The sequence below is a fragment of the Leopardus geoffroyi genome, chromosome D4, assembly GCF_018350155.1.
Source record: "Leopardus geoffroyi isolate Oge1 chromosome D4, O.geoffroyi_Oge1_pat1.0, whole genome shotgun sequence".
NCBI classification, from domain to species: Eukaryota; Metazoa; Chordata; class Mammalia; order Carnivora; family Felidae; genus Leopardus; species Leopardus geoffroyi.
The window spans coordinates 94,343,861-94,363,033 of NC_059342.1; the positions used below are offsets into that span (position 1 = coordinate 94,343,861).

A 19,173-nucleotide genomic window follows, 5' to 3' on the forward strand; every position below is an offset into this window, starting at 1 on the left:
CTTTGTTTCCAGTGCCCCAGAGGAGCACTGTTGCTATCACATGCCACTTAAACTCTATTCTCCTCCCTTCCAAAAATATTTGCAAGTTACCAGCTCAGCGCCAGGCATGGTGTTAGAGTGCTGGGGATAGCTGGGGGGGGGGGGGGGGGGGGGAGTGGAACTGTGGGGCTTACGGTCTCATCAGGAGAGCAGACCTCAGGATGGTCACAGCTCTTCATAGTTGTGTGAAAGCTGCTAAGGACCATGTCCCCAGACTTGATGGGGGCTGAGAACTAGTGGGTGAGAAGGAGGAAGTTGTCGGGGTGCTGGTATTCCTACCGACTTACTTTGCCCTATGATCCCTGCACTAAGATCCCCATAGGCCTTTGCCTCAGCCCCTTTTTTCTTCCCCCCACTCACTCACTCACTTACTCACACGTGAGTGTGAGCCTGATTGGGCAGCCACTCCATGCCTGACTGCCTGACCATGAGAGCAGGAACTGAGGGTACAGGGTGGACAAGATACTGCTCCTGTTTTCAGGCCACTCCACCTTGTAGGGACAAGACGGACAAATACCGTCCCCTCATACTGTGTGGGAGGTGCATAGACCTCTCGAGAGCGCCGAGGACAGAGAAGGCGTTCCACGGGGAGGGGAAGATACCACAGAAGCAGAGCTGACGTGCAAGGCCAAATGAAGACTTAGGTCTCGAGTAGACCAGTTGCCACCACCTGGTGTTGCCTGTGTTTGCAGATGTGTCCACAAACACAGACACGTGTCTGTGCCTGTTACCTCTTGTCAGGTGCTCTCACCTGGGGCCTGTGAACCAGTGCACAGTGCTAGGTGTGGCAATGGGAGATGGCCAGCTCCAGCTGCTTAAGCTCTCCTCCTTTTTGCTTCCTTGGGAGAATGCTTTCCCTGGCCTATCCCTGGTTTCCCTTCCCATGGGTAATAGTGGGTCTGTCTTACCAGACTCCTGGAAAGCAACCCCCCTGGTCTGAGTCTCTCTGGATAAACTTGAGGATCGGCCCAGGCTTCCCACCTGACTTTTGTCAAGCCCCTCTTCCCCAACTCCTGGCAACCCCTGATCTTTTTTACTGCCTCTGTAGTTTTGCCTTTTCCAGAATGTCATCGCGTTGGAATCACACAGTGTATAGCCTTTTCAGATTGGCTTCTTTCACTTACCAATATGCATTTCAGGTTCCTGCCATGTCTTTTCATGGCTCAATAGCGCATTTCTTTTTAGCACTGAATAGTATTCCATTGTCTGGGTATACTGCAGTTTATTTATCCACGCACCTATTGAAGGACATCTTGGTTGCTTCCAAATTTTGGCCATTATGAATAAAGCTGCTATAAACGTGTGCAAGATTTTGTGTGAACTGGTTTTCAACTTCTTTGGGTAAATACCAAGGGGAGCAATGGCTGTATCACGTGGTAAGACTATGTTTCATTTTGTAAGAAACCGCTGAACTGCTTATACCATTTTGCATTTCCACGAGTAACGTACGAGGGTCCTATTGTTCCACATCCTTGTCAGCAGTTGGTATTGTCAGTGTTCCAGATTTTGGCCAGTCTAGTAAGTATGTCGTAGTATCAAATTGTTTAAGTTTGCGTTTTCCTAATGATGTGTGATGTGGAACATTGTTTTCATATACTTATTTGCTATCTGTCTTTTCCTCTTCAGTGAGGTGTCTCTTAAGATCTTTGGCCCAGTTTTTAATCTGGTTGTTTTCTTATTTTCAAATTTTAGGTGTTCTTTGCATATCCCGGATAACACTCTTTTATCAGATGTGTTTTTTTTACAAATATTTTTTCCCATCCGTGGCTCATCTTGTTCTCTTGACGTTATCTTTCACAGAGCAGAATTTATTAATTCTAGCTGATACGTTATTTTTCTCATGGATCATATATTTGGCGTTGCATCTAAAAAGGATCATCAGGGGGCGCCTGGGTGGCGCAGTCGGTTAAGCGTCCGACTTCAGCCAGGTCACGATCTCGCGGTCCGTGAGTTCGAGCCCCGCGTCAGGCTCTGGGCTGATGGCTCAGAGCCTGGAGCCTGTTTCCGATTCTGTGTCTCCCTCTCTCTCTGCCCCTCCCCCATTCATGCTCTGTCTCTCTCTGTCCCCCAAAAAATAAATAAACGTTGAAAAAAAAAAATAAAAAGGATCATCAGAAACAGAGTCGTCTAGGTTTTCTCCTGTGTTATCCCCTACGAGTTTTGTGCATTTCACATTTAGGCCCGTGAGCCGTTTTGACTTAACTTGTGTGAAAGGTATTATGTCTATCTATATTCACTTTTGCATGTGGACATCCAGCACCATTTGTTCGAAGAGGTGATCTTTGCCCCACTGATTACCTTTGCTTCTTTGTCAAAGATCAGTTGATTCTATTTCTGGGGTCTATTTCTGAGCTCTGTATTCTGTTCTTTTGCCCTGTTTGTCTATTTTTTACCTATACAGCACTGTCTTGATCATTGTAATATTATGGTGAGTCTTGAAGTTGGGTAGTGTCAGACCTCTAACTTTGTTCTTCTCCTTCTGTATTGAAGTGTTGGCTGTTGTGGGTCTCTTGCTTCTCCATGTAAACTTTGGAATCAGTTTGTTGATATCCATAAGATAACTTGACGAGATTTTGCTTGGGATTGCATTGAATCTATAGGTCAGGTTGTTAAGAACTGACACCTTGACAATATTGAGTCTTCCTATCCATGAACATGGAACATTTCTATCCTTATGTAGTTCTTTGGTTTTATTCATCAGAGTTTCAGTTTTCTACGTATAGATATTGTAGATACTTTGTTAGATTTATACTTAAGAATTTCATTTTGGGGGGAGCTAATATGAATTAATTATTCTCAAGTTAGTTAACAGGCAGTGTAGTCTTGGCTTCTGGAGTAGAACCCGGTGATTCATCACTTATAAGTGACACCCAGTGATCATCCTGATGAGTGTCCTGCTTAAATGCCCATCACCCATTTACTCCACCTGCCAACCTCCCAACCCCCATCAGCCCTCAGTTTGTTCTCTGCATTTAAGAGTGTCTTACGATTTGTCTCCTTCTCTGTTTCTTATTTTTGCTTCCCTTTCCCTATGTGCATCTAAGTTTCTCAAATTCCACATATGAGTGAAATGTGATACCTGTCTTTCTCTGACTGACTTCTTTTGCTTAGCATAAGACTCTCCAGTTCCATCCATGTTGTTGCAAATGGCAAGATTTCATTCTTTTTCATCACTGAGTAGTATTCCATTGTATATGTATACCACATCTTTTTAATCCATCAGTTGATGGACATTTGGGCACTTTTCATAATTTGGCTATTGTTGATAATGCTGCTAGAAATATTGGGGTGCATGTGCCCCTTCAAGTCAGCATTTTGTATCCTTTGGAAATACCCCTACTAGTGCAATTGCTGGGTCGTAGGGTAGTTCTATTAATGATATTGTGCTTTAAATTTCAAATCCTGCTCATTCATTGTTGGTAAAGAGGAAAGCAATTGACCTTTGTGTATTAACCTTGTATCCTGCAACTTTAAATCACTTTAAGTTCCAGAAGTTTGTTGCTGTTGTTGTTGATTCTTTTGGTTTTCCATATATATTATCACGTCATCTGTGAACAAAGACAGTTTCATGTCTTCCTTCCCAATCTATATACGTTTTGTTTCCTTGCCTTGCCTTAGTGCTTTAGTAGGACTTCCAGCACAATGTTGAAAAGGAGTGGTGAGAGGTGACATCATTGCCTTGTACCTCATCTCAGTGGGAAAACTTCAAGTCTCTCATCATTAAGTGTGAGGTGAGCTGTAGGTTTTTTGTGGAGAGTATTTATCAAGTTGAGGAAATTCCCCTCTATTTCTAGTTCACTGGGAGATTTTATAATGAGTAGGTGTTGGATTTTGTCAGATGCTTTTTCTGCATCTATTGATATGATCAAGTGACTTTTCCTTTTTAATCTGTTGATGGGATGAATTACATTCAATGATTTTCAAGTGTTGGACCAGCCTTGAATACCTGACACAGCTCTCCCATTTGGTTATGGTATATGATTATTTTTATACTTTTGGGGGGATTTGATTTGCTAATATTTTGTTGAGGATTTTTGCATCTATGTTCCTGAGAGATATTGGTCTAACCAGTTTTCTTGTAATGACTTGTCTGGTTTTGTTACTAGGGGAATGCTGACCTCATAAAATGAGTTAGGAAGTACTCCCTTTGCTTCTATCCTTTGAAAGAGATTGTTGATGATTGGTATAATTTCTTCCTTAATTGTTTGGTAGAATTCATCAGTGAACCCATCTGGGCCTGGTGCTTTCTGTGTTTTGGAAGGTAGTTAATTTATGAATCAATCTCTTTAATAGAAGCCTATTTATTTTTATTTTCATTTATTTATTTAAAAAAATTTTTTTTTTTTTTGAGAGAGAGACAGAGAGACAGAGAGACAGAGTGCAAGACAGGGAGGGCCAGAGAGAGAGGGAGACACAGAAGCTGAAGCAGGCTCCAGGCTCTGAGCTGTCAGCACAGAGCCCAATGTGGGGCTCGAACTCAGGAGCCATGAACTGAGCCGAAGTCAGACACTTACCCGACTGAGCCACCCAGGAGCCCCAGAAGCCTGTTTAGATTGTGTATTTCTTCTTGTGTGAGTTTCAGGGAGATTTGTCCTTCCAAGGAATTGGTCCATTACATGCAGGTTATCAAATTTGTGGGCATAAGAGTTGTTCATAGTATTCTTTTATCATCCTTTTCATGTCCATGAGCAGTCGTGATGTCCCTTCTTTCATTTCTTATATTAGTAATTTGTGTTTTCCCTCTTTTTTCCTAGTTAGTCTGAATAGAGGCTTAGCAATTTTAATGATCTTTTCAAAGAAACAGTTGCATTGGTTTTGTTGATATTCTTTATTAATTTTCTCTTTTTAGTTTCATTGATTTCTGCTCTAATTCTTATTATTTCTTTTCTTCTGCTTACTTTTAGCATGCTTTTTCTTTTTGTTTCCTAAGGTGGAAGCTTAGATTATTGATTTTAAATCTTCCTTTTCTAATATATGCATTCAGTGTTATAAATTTCCTTGTAAGCATTGCTGCTGTATTCGACAAACTGGTAAGTTGTGTTTTCATTTTCATTTAGTTAAAAAATATATATACATATATGTTTATATTTGATGTTTATTTATTTTTGAGGGGAAGGGGCAGAAGAGAGGGAAACAGAGGATCCAAAGCAGCCTCCGTGCTGACAGCAGACAGCCCCATGTGGGGCTCGAACTCACGAACTGCGAGATCATGACCTGAGCTGAAGTCCAATGCTTAACTGACTGAGCCAACCATGTGCCCCTAGTTAAAAATATTTGTAAATGTCTTTTGAGATTTCTTCTTTGACCCATGTATTAGTTAGAAGTGTATTGTTTAATTTCTATGTCTTTGGGGGACTTCCAGTTATCCTTCTGTTATGGCTTCTAGTTTAATTCCATTGTGATGTGAGAACAGACATTGTTGCCCACTTTTTAATTGGGTTGCAAATATTTTCCCCCAGTTTGTGGCTTGTCTTTTCATTCTCTTAATGTCTAGTATTTATGATTGTTAATGGTGCAAGGGTTAGTTTGGGTTCTGTCTTGGCCTCTGCTGGGTGTAGAAATCTGGGCTATTGCTTTTTAAATGTCAGTTTTGTATCTTCCTACTTTTCTGAACCCTCAAATTGCGTATTACTTTTAGCACTGACTCTGGTTTCTTTCTAAGTGTATTGTCAAAACTTCTACAAATACAGCTTTAACTATTCCTTTCCAATCTTAGACCTCTCGTTGTTTGTTTTTCTAATGTTTTAATTTTTTGCGTGATTGCATTGGCTAAATGCACTATCAGGTAACAGTGGACTTAGTGGGTACCCTTACCTTGTTTCTGCCTGTATTTGGGTTTGAGGTGTGTGTGTGTGTGTGTGTGTGTGTGTGTGTGTGTGTGTGTGTAAAATCAAGGTACAGTACTCATAAATTCCTATTTCAGTAAGTATTTGTCTGGAATAGATGTTGAATTTTGTTGAATGCCTTTTTAGCATGCTAGACATCATACATTTTCCCTCTTAAATATGGAGATTTATAGTAATGAACTTTTTACCATTGAACTGTCTTTGTGATCTTACAATAAACCCCGCTTAGTTAACATTTTTAATTTTTTTTTTCAACGTTTATTTATTTTTGGGGACAGAGAGAGACAGAGCATGAACGGGGGAGGGTCAGAGAGAGAGGGAGACACAGAATCGGAAACAGGCTCCGGGCTCTGAGCCATCAGCCCAGAGCCTGACGCGGGGCTCGAACTCACGGACCGCGAGATCGTGACCTGGCTGAAGCCGGACGCTTAACCGACTGCGCCACCCAGGCGCCCCTAGTTAACATTTTTAAAAAACATTTTTATTTTTTTAAGTAATCTCTACACCCAATGTGGGGCTTGAACTCACAACCCCAAGATCAAGAGTTACATGCTTTACTGACTGAGCCAACCAGGTACCCCAGTTAACATATTTTTAAATGTGATGTTACATTCTGTTAACATTTTATGTAGGATTTTTGGATTGATACTTTTTACTGACACCAGTTCTTTTAGGGTTCCCAGACCCAAGTCCAGCATGAAGAGGGTCCCCAGGTACCAAGCAATTCTCAGACATCAGGAGGGTGTCCAAGAGTTTGTCTCAGTTCTGATACTACCTACCAGTAGATACCATCAGATTCCACAGGTTAAGGGCTCAGCCTGCAAGACGGAGATCTACAAGCCCTCATTTCAGACACCAGTCAGAAGCCTCAGGCCGTCGCCTGCGCTTCTGACCTGCCAACTGCGATTGGACGTTTCAATGACCTTTTCCTTAAGTTCTTTAAATTTGCTCACAGAACTCAGAGAAACACTTAGGTTTACCAGCTTGTTAAAGGATATGAAACAGGATAAGAATCAACAGCTAGATGAAGAAATATGTATGGTGAGGTCTGGAGAAAAAGGTGTGGAACTTCCATGCCCTTTATTGGCACGCCACTCTTCCCAATCCCTACCTGTTCACCAATCCAGAGGCTCTCTAAACCCAGTCTTTGGGTTTTATGCAGGCTTTGTTGCAGTCCTAAGTCATTGACCGTTGGCTGGTCCAACCTCCATCCCCTACTTCCTCCCTGGAAGTCAGGGTTGGGGCTGAAAGTTCCAACCCTTTAATCATGTGGTGAGTCCTCCTGGCAACAAGTCCCAGCCTGGATGGAACCCAAAAGTCACCCTCATTAGTAACAGGACACCCATGTCACCTTTATGGCTCTGAAATGTTTCTCAGAAACTGGAGGAAGGCCAAATGTATCTGTGAAATAGATTTTAGACCAAATATATATTTCTTACAAATCATTATATTGCATATTTTAGAGTGAGATGTGTTCTGTAGTTTTCCTATCTTATCTTTAAGTATTGTAAGGTTTAGATATGAATACTATATAGTTACAATATGCTTAATGTATCCATCACTGAAAGTCAAATGTTATAATGTTTCAAATTTCCCATTATTTTATTTATTAAAAAAACATTTTTTTAATGTTTATTTATTTTTGAGAGAGACAGAGACAGAATGTGAGTGGGTTAGGGGTAGAGAGAGAGGGAGACACAGAAAGCAAAGCAGGCTCCAGGCTCCAAGCTGTCAGCACAGGGCCCGACGCGGGGCTCGAACTCACAAGCTGTGAGATCATGACCTGAGCCGAAGTCGGACGCCCAACCGACTGAGCCATCCAGGCGCCCCTATATTTCCTATTATTTTAAATGGGAAAATTATAATGTACTATAAAAATTTTAATGTATTACAGTTGGTTGTACTCAAATCCTCAGTCAATTTTTAAAAATATAACGAAAGCATAGTTAAACACTGAAAAGTATCAACTATCATATCAGGACATAAAATGCTTTCCTTCCCTGATCACCACAGTTAAAATAGCTGTTAACAAGCAATTGCTTTGGATACGTCCTTTATTGAAGCTTATTGCATTTTTCAAAAACATCCACACATGATTCTAATAGTCAACCAACTGAATTTGGAATCTTGCCTGAGAGTTTTTCCCTACATTTGTTGTTGTTGTTGTTGTTGTTGTTGTTGTTGTTAAAAATGTTGTATTGAGAGGCACCTGGGTGTTTCAGTCAAGTGTCCCACTCTTGATATTGGCTCCAATTGTGATCTCGTGGTCATGAAATTAAGCCCTGTGTGGGGTCCTGTGCTGAGAGTGGAGCCTGCTTGAGATTCTCTCTCTCTCCCTCTCTTTCTGTCCCTCCCCCCACTCATGCTGTCTCTCTCGCAAAATAAATAAATAAACTTTTTAAAAATGTTCTGTTGAGTTTGGGGGAAGTATACATTTTTCCTACATAAACATCAGCCAAAAAAAAAAAACCCAACAACATTGTAATGAGAGATACATATGTTTTCCTGAAGTGAGGGTATTATAAAACTAAGGGGAACTCTATGGGGAAAATTTACCCAAGGCGGTCTGTAGGACATAATCCTTACTGATTCATAAAAAGAAAGTTTTCTTCTTTTCCTTTTCTGGTATAGTTTAAGTAGCATAGGATTGCTTGGTCTGTAAAGATTTCGTAGAATTCACTTGTGAAATCATCTGGCTCAGGTTTCTTTTGGAAGGGTAATTCTTTAATAATTTCTCTATTTCTGTATGGATATTGTCTGTTTAAACTTCTTATCTCCTGAGATCTCTTTGGTAAATTACAATTTCCTTAGAACTGATCATTTGATCTAGACTTTCCAATTTATATATATACAGTTATGCAAAGAAGTGGCTTAAGTGTTTTAAATTTTTTTTTTCAACGTTTATTTATTTTTGGGACAGAGAGAGACAGAGCATGAACGGGGGAGGGGCAGAGAGAGAGGGAGACACAGAATCGGAAACAGGCTCCAGGCTCTGAGCCATCAGCCCAGAGCCTGACGCGGGGCTCGAACTCACGGACCGCGAGATCGTGACCTGGCTGAAGCCGGACGCTTAACCGACTGCGCCACCCAGGCACCCCTTAAGTGTTTTGAAAGCACTTCCTCTGTTTCCCCCCTTGTCATTTTTTATCCTGTGTATTTTATTTATTTATTTAATGGTTTATTTTTTAGAATAGTCTTAGATTTGTAGACAAATTAGCAGAAAATACAGAGTTCTTATATAATCTCCCCAAACACAGTTTTCCCCTATTATTAACATTTTATTACAATTGATTAACCAATATTGAAATATTATTATTAACTAAAGTCCATAGTTTACATTAGGGTACCCTCTTTGTGTTGTACATTCTATGGGTTTTGACAAATTCAAAGTCATGTGTCTGCCGTTATTAGTATCATTATCCTGTGTACTTTGTTTCCCTCTTTTTTTCTTGATTGTATTAGTGATTTATATGTTTTGTAGGTTTTCATAAAAAGAACCAGCATTTTATTAGTTCTGTGATTTTGTTTTTTAAGTGTTTTTTAAATGTTACTTTTCAATTTTATCTTCATTATTTCCTTCTTGCCTTTTTGTTTTACTATGTTGTTATTTTTCTAGCTTCCTGAGTTAGAGACTTAGTTTACTTATTTTATTCTTTAATTTTTGTTATATGATTATTTAAGGCTATGAGTTTTCCTCTGATTACTAATTTAATTGTATCTTATAGATTCTGACATTTGGTGTCTTCATTTTCATCAGATTTTAAAGAAATTGTGTAATTTTGGTTTGTATTTAGTTTGTAGATACCTTGGGATTGTCTGCGTAATCAAGTCATCTGATAATGAACAGTTTTATGACATGTGTGCCTTTTATTTCTTTTTCTTCCCTCATTTTACTGTCAACTTCCACAAGTGTGTTGAACAGCAGTGGTGGAACTGACGTCCTTCTCTTATTCCTATCTTGTGGGAGGAGGGAACAGTCAGTCTTTCAACATGGAGTGTGACATTAGCTGTAGGATTTTTTTTTGCGGGGGGGGTGTTGATATATGTTCTTTATCAAGTTGAGAAAATTCCCCTCTATTCCTTTTTTTTCTGAGAGTTTTTTTATATTCAGTTAGTGCTAACATTTTGTCAAATTATTTTCTGCATCAATTGACGGGGTCATGTGATTTTTCTTCTGTAATATGGTAGTTTACATTGGTTGGTTTTCAAATATTAAGTCAGCCTTGCATCCCTAGGATAAACTCCACTGGTGATGGTGTATAATTATTTTTATATATTGCTGAATTCTGTTTCTTAATGTTTCGTTAAGGAGTTTTGACTCTGTATTCATGAGGGATATTGGTGCTTTGTTGTTCTTGTGTGTGTGTGTGTGTGCGTGTGTGTGTGTGTGTGTGGTATGCATGCATGTGTGCATGCTGTCTTTGTCTGATTTTGGTATCACAATAGTACTGAATTCACAATATGAATTGGAAAACGTTCCTTCTTCTGTTTTTTTTGGGAGGTGATTGTATAGAATTGGTGTTAATTGTTCGTTAACGTTTGGTACAACTTGCAAATAAAGTATGTCTTTTTTGGAATAAAAAAAAATATTCTCAATAGTGATAAGGGTATGTTATCTATGTCATATTGGGTGAGTTGTAGTATGTGCTTTTGAAGGAATTGGTTATTTCATTTAATTTGCCAAATTTATGTATGTGTAGTTGTTTGTAGTATTTCTTTATTATCCTCTTGATGTCTTTGTGATCTGTGGTGACAACCCCTGTCTTATTCCTGATATTGGTGATTTGTGTCTTCTCTCTTTTTTTTTTCCTGTGAGTCTTACTAAAGTTTGTTAATCTCCCTGATCTTTTCAAGGAATTAGATTCTTATTTCCTAGATTTTCTCTGTTTTTCTGTTTACAATTGCATTTTATTTCTGCTTTATTATTTTCTTCTTTCTGTTTCTTTGGGTTTATTTTGTCCTTTTTTAGTTCTTGAGATGGGAGCTTAAGTTATTGATTTGAGGCCTTTCCTCTTTTTTAATGTAAACATTTAGTGCTATAAATTTTTTTTTATTTTTAAAAAATGTTTATTTACTTTGAGAGGGAGAGAGAGAGCATGAGTAAGGGGAAGGACAGGGAGAGAGGGAGAGAAAGAATCCCAAGCAGGCTCCACGCTGTCAGTGCAGAACTTGATGTGGGGCTTGATCTCATGAACCTTGAGATCATGACCTGAACAGATATCAAGAGTTGGACACTTAACTGACTGAGCCACCCAGGCACCCCTACATTTTCTTTTTAGTACTTACTTTATCTGTATCCCACAGGTTTTGATATATTTTCATTTTCATTCAATTCCATTAAAAAATTTCCCTTGGGACTTCATCTTTGATTCATGGTTTGTTTAGAAATGTGTGGTTTAGTTCCCAAGGGTTTCGAGATTTTCCTATTGTCTCTCTCTTATTGACTTCTAGCTTGATGATTTTGTGGTCAGTGAACATACTGTGTATGATTTTAATTATTTTGAATTTATTAAGGCTTGTTTTATGGCTGAGGATATGGCATATCTTGGTATATGTTTTGTGGGTGCTTGAAAAGAGTATATGGTGTGGAGTTCTGTGTGCATGCTGATTTTCTGTCTAGATCTGTCAGTTGCTGGGAAAGGGGCGTTCAAGTCTCCAACTATAAACGTGGATTTGTCTGTGTCTTCTGTCATTTCTATCAGTTTTTGCTTCACATATTTTGCAGCATTGTTATTGAGTGCATACACATTTAGAATTGATGTCTTCTTGAAAGATTGACTCTTCTATCATTGTGTAATGTGTCTCTCTGTACCTGATAATTTTCTTTGCTCTGATGTCTACTTTATCTGATATGAATATACTGTCTCCTACTTTATTTTGATTAATTTTTGCATGATGTATCTTTTTCACCTTTTTACTTTCAAACTAGCTATATGGTTATATTTTAAGTTAGTTTCTTATAGATAGCATATTGATGGGTCATGTTTTTAATTTGGCATATTTGTCAGTTCTGTTTTTTATTTGGCATATTCAGACCATTTACATTTAATGTAATTGTATATGTTATAATAAGTCTGCTGTTTTATTTATTGTTTGTTCTTTTTGTTTTATATTTCTCTGGTTTCTTTCTTTGTTTTTTTTTTTTTCCTTCCTGTGGGTTACTTGTATGTATTTTAGAATTCCATTTTGATTTCTCTGTAGTATTGTTGAGTGTAAGTCTTTGTATTGTTTTTTTTTAATTTTTAATGGTTGCTGTAGGTTTTACATTATATAAATAAATTATTCTAGTCTACTGGGGTTGTCATTTTACCAGTTTAAGTGAAATATACTTCTCTTTTTCCTTCCTGTGTATAAATGTCCTAATTATTTCCTCTGCATATATTTAGAACCACATCAGTGTATGTTGTAATTTTTGCTTCAACTGTCAAACATAATGTAGAAAACACAGGAGGAGAAGGAGGAAAGTGTGTTGTGTTTAACCATATTTTTACTTCTTCTATTGTTCTTTCTTCTTTCCTTATAATTCCAATATTTCTTCTTTCCTAATTTGCTTTCTGTTTAGAGGGGCTTTCCTTAGTGTTTCTTTTAGGGTAGGTCTGCAGGTGACAAGTTCTCTAAGTTTTCCTTCATCTGAGAGTATCTGGATATTCCCTTCATTCCTGAAGGATGTTTTCACTGGGTGTAAATTTTGGGTTGACAGTTCTTTTTTTTTCAGCACTTGAAAAAACGTGTGCCTCTTCCTTCTGACCTCCATGGTTTCTGATGAGAAATCCACTGTCATTCGAATTGTTTTCTTCCTATAGGTAAGCTGTTGTTTCTCTCTCGCTGCTTTCAAGATTTTTTTCTTTGTCTTTATATTTCAGAAGTTTGATTTTGATGTATTTTGGCGTGGGTTTATTTAGGTTTATTGTGTTTGGGATTTGCTCAGCTTCTTGAATTTGTAGGTTTGTGTCTTTTTGCCAAATTTGGAAATTTTTTCATCCATTCTGTCTTTGAATACTTCAGCCCTGCCCTCTTTCTCTTTTCTTTCCAGGACTCTGTTGACATGAATGGTAGATCTTTTGTCCTAGTCCCAGAGGTCCCTGAAGCTCTGTTCACTTTTTTCAGTCTATTTTCTCTCTGTTGTTCAGAATGGGTAATTTCTATTGTTCTGTCTTCCCATTCACTGATTCTTTCCTCTGTGCCTTCCATTCTGCTGTTGAGCCCATCTATTGAGTTTTTAATTTCAGTTATTGTATTTTTCAGTTCTAAATTTATATTTAATTCTTTATATATCTTCTATTTCTTTGCTGCAACTTTCTATTTCTTTGCTGAGATTTTCTATTTTTTCATTTGTTTTAAGTGTGTTTTTAGTTGTCTGCTGAAGCATTTTTATGATGGGTGCTTTAAAATCATTTTCAGATAATTCTATCATCTGTATCATCTTGGTGTCTATTTGTCTTTTTTCGTTCAAATTGACATTTTCCTGATTCTTCGTGTGACAAGTGATTTTTTAAATTGAAACCTAGACATTTTAATATTATGTTATAAACCTCCAAGTTTTATTTAAATCTTTTGTTTTAGCTGGTCTACTGTGTTTTAGCTGGTCTACACCCCTCCAGCAGGGGGAGGGTGAGTGAGCTGCCTCATTACTTACAGATGGGGGTGAAAGCACAGGTTTCTCATTTGACCTCAGTTGACCCCCAGTGGGAGCCAACTTCTTGTTCCTTCTGGGCCTCCACTGATGCCACCCTATCTGAGAGAGGTGGGAGTGCCTTGTTACTGCTTCTCATGTGACCTCCATTGACACAGCAGGGGTGGATTTCATTACCTCTGGGTGGTGGTAAAGTCCTGGCTTTCTACTAGGACTTATTCTGGCAAGTAAAAGGAAGGGGTGCGCTGTTACTTCTGGGTAGGAATTGTAGTCTGGGCTACCCATGTAATCTTTGCTGATCTAACATGGGTTGGGGTATTGTTCCCACAGGGTGAGGATGACAGCCCCTACTCCCTACTCAGCTCTCTCTGGTACCACCCTGGCAGGGGCTTTGGGTACCTCATTATAGGCCAGTGAGGGTAGAAGTCTGTGCTCCCCTTGGTCTCTGCTCATATGAACCAAGATAGGACTGTAGTTTTTTTCTGGGGTGTTTGGCTGTAGTAGAGTGGTTATCGTCTAGAAGTTTCCTGTTTGGCTAGTCTGCACCTTTCCTGGTCCTGTCATTAGGGAGAGCTGACTTTTTGGGGGCTTTTAAAATCTGTGCCTGTTGGCATTTCTGGGTTGCTGCCTCTCCTGCACCAAGGTTATATGAGGCATAGAAGAACACCTAGAAAAGAAAAACTTATTGCTGTGTTGCTCTTAAGGCCCAAGGTCCCTAACCAATCTGGCTTCTCTCTGCCCTTTCAGAATCCTGCTATATTTGCCTTATATGCGACAGCCAGGGTTTTCAGTTGTGTTAGTGGGATGGATGGGGGAAATCACTTCTGTGCCATCTTTCCAAGAGTTGAAGTCTTGGGTTCATGTTTATATATGGCATGAGTTGAGGGTAGAAGTTCTTTTTATCCCCCCAAACCCGCAAGGATATGCATTTGTTCTGTTGCCATTTGTTGAAAAGGTTGTCCTTTTTCCATTGAATTATTTGGCACTTTTGTCAAAAATCAATCGATGGGTGTTATTTCATTTCCGGAAAACATTCTGGGATCACTGGTTAAATGTTAGTTCTTTTCCATTGTTTTACTTTTTTTTTTCAGACATTCTAGTTATACAAATGTTGATCTACTTCGTCTTCTGTATCACTTTATCCCTGATCCTTTTGAAAACTCATTCCCTGTTTCACACTCTTTCTCTTGGCTTATTTGACCTCTGTCTTTTTTTTTTGTTTGTTTGTTTTACTATAATTTCAGTCATGTCTCTTTTCTCATCGACTTTTTGTGATTTCTGAGACTGTCTTGTCTTTCCCTTTCACTTCATTTCTCAGATGATTTCTTTTTCAGTTTCTCTCCTGAGTTTGGTCAGCTCTCATCTCTTATGTCAGGTTTTCCGTACATTTTTATTTTGAGCTTTTAATCTTGTTTGTGATGATTTTTCTTGTTAGCAGTGGCTGGTTTAATTGTGTGTAATTCATGTTGTAATGTTGTGTTGCAGTTTTCCCTGCTTTGCAGTTGATTTTTGTGGAGTATTTTATATTATCTGAAATGTTTCATCCTTACTTTCTGTTTTCCTGTGGTGGAAGCTTTGTATGGATGTTGGGGTCCATTTTCTGATAATGAGGAAGTGTGTGTGTGTTGACTTTTCCTGGACCAGTAATTACCAGTGATTTTGTGGAGAGGAGGGAGGGGCTTGAGTGGCTTACTTGCTTTCTGATTGAAAAGCACCCTCTTCTGTTAGGACGGTGAAATCCAGTCTCTGTACTGGGTGATGCCTTGTGGGGAATGCTGTGTAGTTCTGATTTGGTGGTAATACCCCACCTCTGGAGGACCCTGGGCCATAGCCACTTGTTTTTCTTTTCCTCCATCAGAAAGCCACTAAAGTGTGGCTCCCTTCTAAGTGATGTGGTTTGAAGTGTTGGGGTTTGGAGCCAACGTCCAAGAAAGAATTCTTGAGATGTCTTTGGTGCATTAAAGCACAGGTACAGGACCCATGGGCAGAAAGAGCTGCTGTGGGGTTGTGAAGAGTGACTGATGTATATACTTTGGAGTTGGGGAGGTGAAGATAAGGGGACTTTCCAAAAGGATTTTCATATGCTGAAGAGGACTCCCTGGGATCCCCGAGGCCTGGCTGTTAGCAAGCTAGGTTGTTTTCCCCTCTAACAAATCATTAACATTAAGACAGTAAGGTGTTCCTGGAGGAAAGCTGTACTCTGTCTGCCTCAAGTATTTGTCACTGGGCTGCAGGTTATAAGGAAAATTAATTTTGTCTACATTTCCTTCTGCCTTTGTTTCCCACGTCACAAGTGGGCCTTTTTCCACCAGAAGTAGTGTCTTCCTGAGTTCACTGCTGCCAGTCCTGTGTACGTCCTGGGAGTCCCCAGGAGTAGGTCTCTGACCTCAGTATTCCTTTGGTTAGGGTGGGGCCCTGTCTTCCTTGGATGAACGCTTGATGTGTCCATGTGTCCCACCATCACCTTGATCCTGCTGTTCTTTGCCTCTTCCACACAATCCATGCTTGTAGGTTTCAGGGGTCATTTCCCCACTTACATGTAATTTTAAGCTTGTACTTTTCTTATTTCCCATATGCTTTAAGTATGGACTGTGGATTATTTTATTACTTTTCCTTGTTGGCCCTGTAGTTAGTTTATAGAAGCTGTGGGGAAAACTTGAGCGTGGGTGACTGCCATTATCTATGGGAGCCAGCCTCTTATCTTCTTAGTTTCTGCTGGATTTGTAGTGTGGCCACTGTTACATTTCTAATTTCCTTCCTTCCTTCCTTCCTTCCTCCCTTCCTTCCTTTTCTCCTTCCTTGAAAAACTTTTTTTTTCCACTGAAAGTTTGTCAAGTTAAATAGACTATCAAAGTCTCAATTTCTGGCTTTCTTGATCTTTTCCATTGTGTCCTTGTTTTGTGGATTTCCGTTCTTATTTTTTTTCTTCTGCTTTCTTCATCTTTACCACAATATTCTTCTTTTCAGTTATTAGTTGGATACTCAGTTCCTGACATTTAAGCTCCTCTGTTTTGCTAATGTGTTTATTAAGGCTTTAACCTTTGCTCTAAGCAGTGTTTTAGTTGTATCTCACAAGTTTTGAAACACCATAGTTTTCTTCTAAATCTTTTCCCAAGTTTCATTATAATTTCTTATTTGACCTATGAGTTACTTATAAGTGTAGCTTTGAATTTACAAATGGCAGAAGTTTCTTTATGTGTTTTCTGTTTGTTTTTTTACGTTTTTTGCTGTTGATTTCATTATACCTTCTCCTATTTCATCAATTTTTGTATTTTGGATCGTTCATTTGCCTTTTCCCCCCTTGTGCTTGAAGAACATCTATTCTCATTTCTTTTAGTGAGGTTGGATGGTGGTAAACTCTCTCAATGTGCTTGCAAAATCTTTATTTTAGCATTGTGGAAAGTAGTTTTGCTTTGTATGGAATGTCAGTTCTCTCTGCATCGTGCCCCCTCCGTCTCCTGCAGAGACGCCCGCAGTTCCTCCAAATTGCTCTTTTGTGTGGCTCTGTCTTCTCTCCAGGCTGCTTACAGAAATTGTTTTTTGTAAGAAAATTGAAACTTTGAAAGTAGAGACACGAGTATAATGAACCCTCGTATTCTGTCACCCACCCGTAAGCAATTATCCACATTTTGATATTTTTGTTTCACTTTGTACTTCTTTTTTTTCCCTGTGCTTTTTGTTTATTATTTTAGGTATAACAGTAGAAGCACCTCTAACAGTTAAGGATTTAACCAACCCCAAAGCATTAGTATGCCTAGCAATATTGGTAATAATTTCATAATATTGATAATAATTTCATAATATTATTTAATACCTATCCCAAGTTTAAATTTCCAGTTGTCTCAAAAATAACTTTTTACAATTGATTTTTTAGGATCAGGATCCAACTAAGGTTTACTCATCTGATTTTGCTTGCTCTGTGTATGTCTCTTTTATCCGATAACTATTTCTCCCCTCTTATTTTATACATACCATTTATTTGTTGAGGAAACTATGTCATTTGCCCTGTAGAATTTCCCACATTCTGGATTTGATTGATTGCATCATGGTGTCATTTAGTACATTCCTCTGTCCTCAGTATCTCCTGTTAACTGGAAATCAGATCTAAAACAATCTTCTGAACTGTGTTTTGGTGTTGGCGGCAGTCCTGTGTTTTTAGGATGTTCAGCAGCATCCCTGGTCTTTATCCTCCAGATGCCAGTAGCACTGTGTGATTTTGACAACCAAAACATGTCTCCAGACACGTTGCCAAATATCCCTAGGAGGTTAAGTTGCCCTTGTTTGTAAACTATAGATCTAGAGACTTGACGAAACTCTTTGGGGAAGCTTCATAGATGGCCGTGAACACTTCCTATTGCATCACATCAGGAGAATACGTAGTGTCTAGTGTCACCGTGTTTTCCTTCTGCTGATGTTAAGATTCATCAGTGGGTTTGGCCTGATCCATCCACCGTAAGCCCTCCACCAGCCTTTTGCCCAAAGAGTTTAGTAGACACTGATGCCTGTCACCCAGGTCTGTGATTTCGTCAGGGGTCACAAAATGATGAATTTATAATTCTGTCATTCTTTATGAATTTATTACTTTGACCTTTTCCATGAGGAAAAACATCAATTATTTGGAATACAGTTTGTATTTGTATTAAGTAACATACATGCTTAATTCTGCCCCTTTATGTGCAGGTCTTTATTTATTTTATTTGACTTTTTTTTTTAAGTTTACTTATTTTTGAGACAGAGTGAGCATGAGTGGGGGAGGAGCAGAGGTGGGCGGTGGAGGGAGAATCCCAAGTAGGCTCCGCGTGGTCAGGGCACAGAGCCCAACATGGGGCCCATCCTCACCAAACTGTGATATCACGACCTGAGTTGAAATCAAGAGTGGTCGCTTGACTGATTGAGCTACCTGGGTGCCCCGTGGGTCTTTATGTATTTTTTTCATTTATTTTTTTAGAGAGAGCATGCGAGTGTGAGCGGGGGAGGGGGCAGAGCGAGAGAGAGAGAGAGAGAATCTTAAGCTGAGCATGGAGACTGATACAGGACTTGACTTCACAACCTTGAGATCCTGACCTGAGCCAACATCAAGAGTCGTATGCTTAACCAGCTGAGGTACCCAGGTGCCCATGTATGGGTCTTTGAAATAGTGAGTTGGTGCCCAGAAACTCTGAATATGAACAACAAGGAATTTATGAGAATCATCATCATGAGTTTTTTTTTTATTTTAATGTGTTTGATATGCTTTCGTCCTTGAACTCACTGTTACTTTTGATGCTCAGATTATATCAACTTTGGCTGTGGGGAGCCCCTTAAGGTTGAGTTTTTTGGACCTCACATGCCTGTAGTTGTCTTTGATAGCTTTCTGATTTCCATCTATGACAACATGTTCCAGGATTATTATGTACCTTTTCTGCCACAGACATGGATTCAGCCATCTGTACAAGACCTCCTGTGTGGTGGACACTGGCTGTTCCTACACATTTCCTTCCTCTTTACCTTCAGCTCCTCTTGGAGGACTACCTGTGACCACTGGGGGGGAGAGGACAGGAAGTGGACAAACAGGAGAGTTTACATCTCCCACGTGGCCAGAGCCATGAAGGAAGAGTGTAGAGAGTGTGAAAGCCCAGTCCTGTAGCTGCAGGTAGGGACAGCTCAGCGGTCTAA

General features: G+C 39.3%; 1 protein-coding gene across 20 annotated transcripts in view; it reads left to right on the top strand.

Annotated features, from left to right (window-relative positions):
• CACNA1B (calcium voltage-gated channel subunit alpha1 B) overlaps window positions 1-19,173 on the top strand; it is a 193,118-nt gene that overhangs the window by 102,605 nt on the left and 71,340 nt on the right. The gene's annotated exons all lie outside the window — the stretch shown is intronic.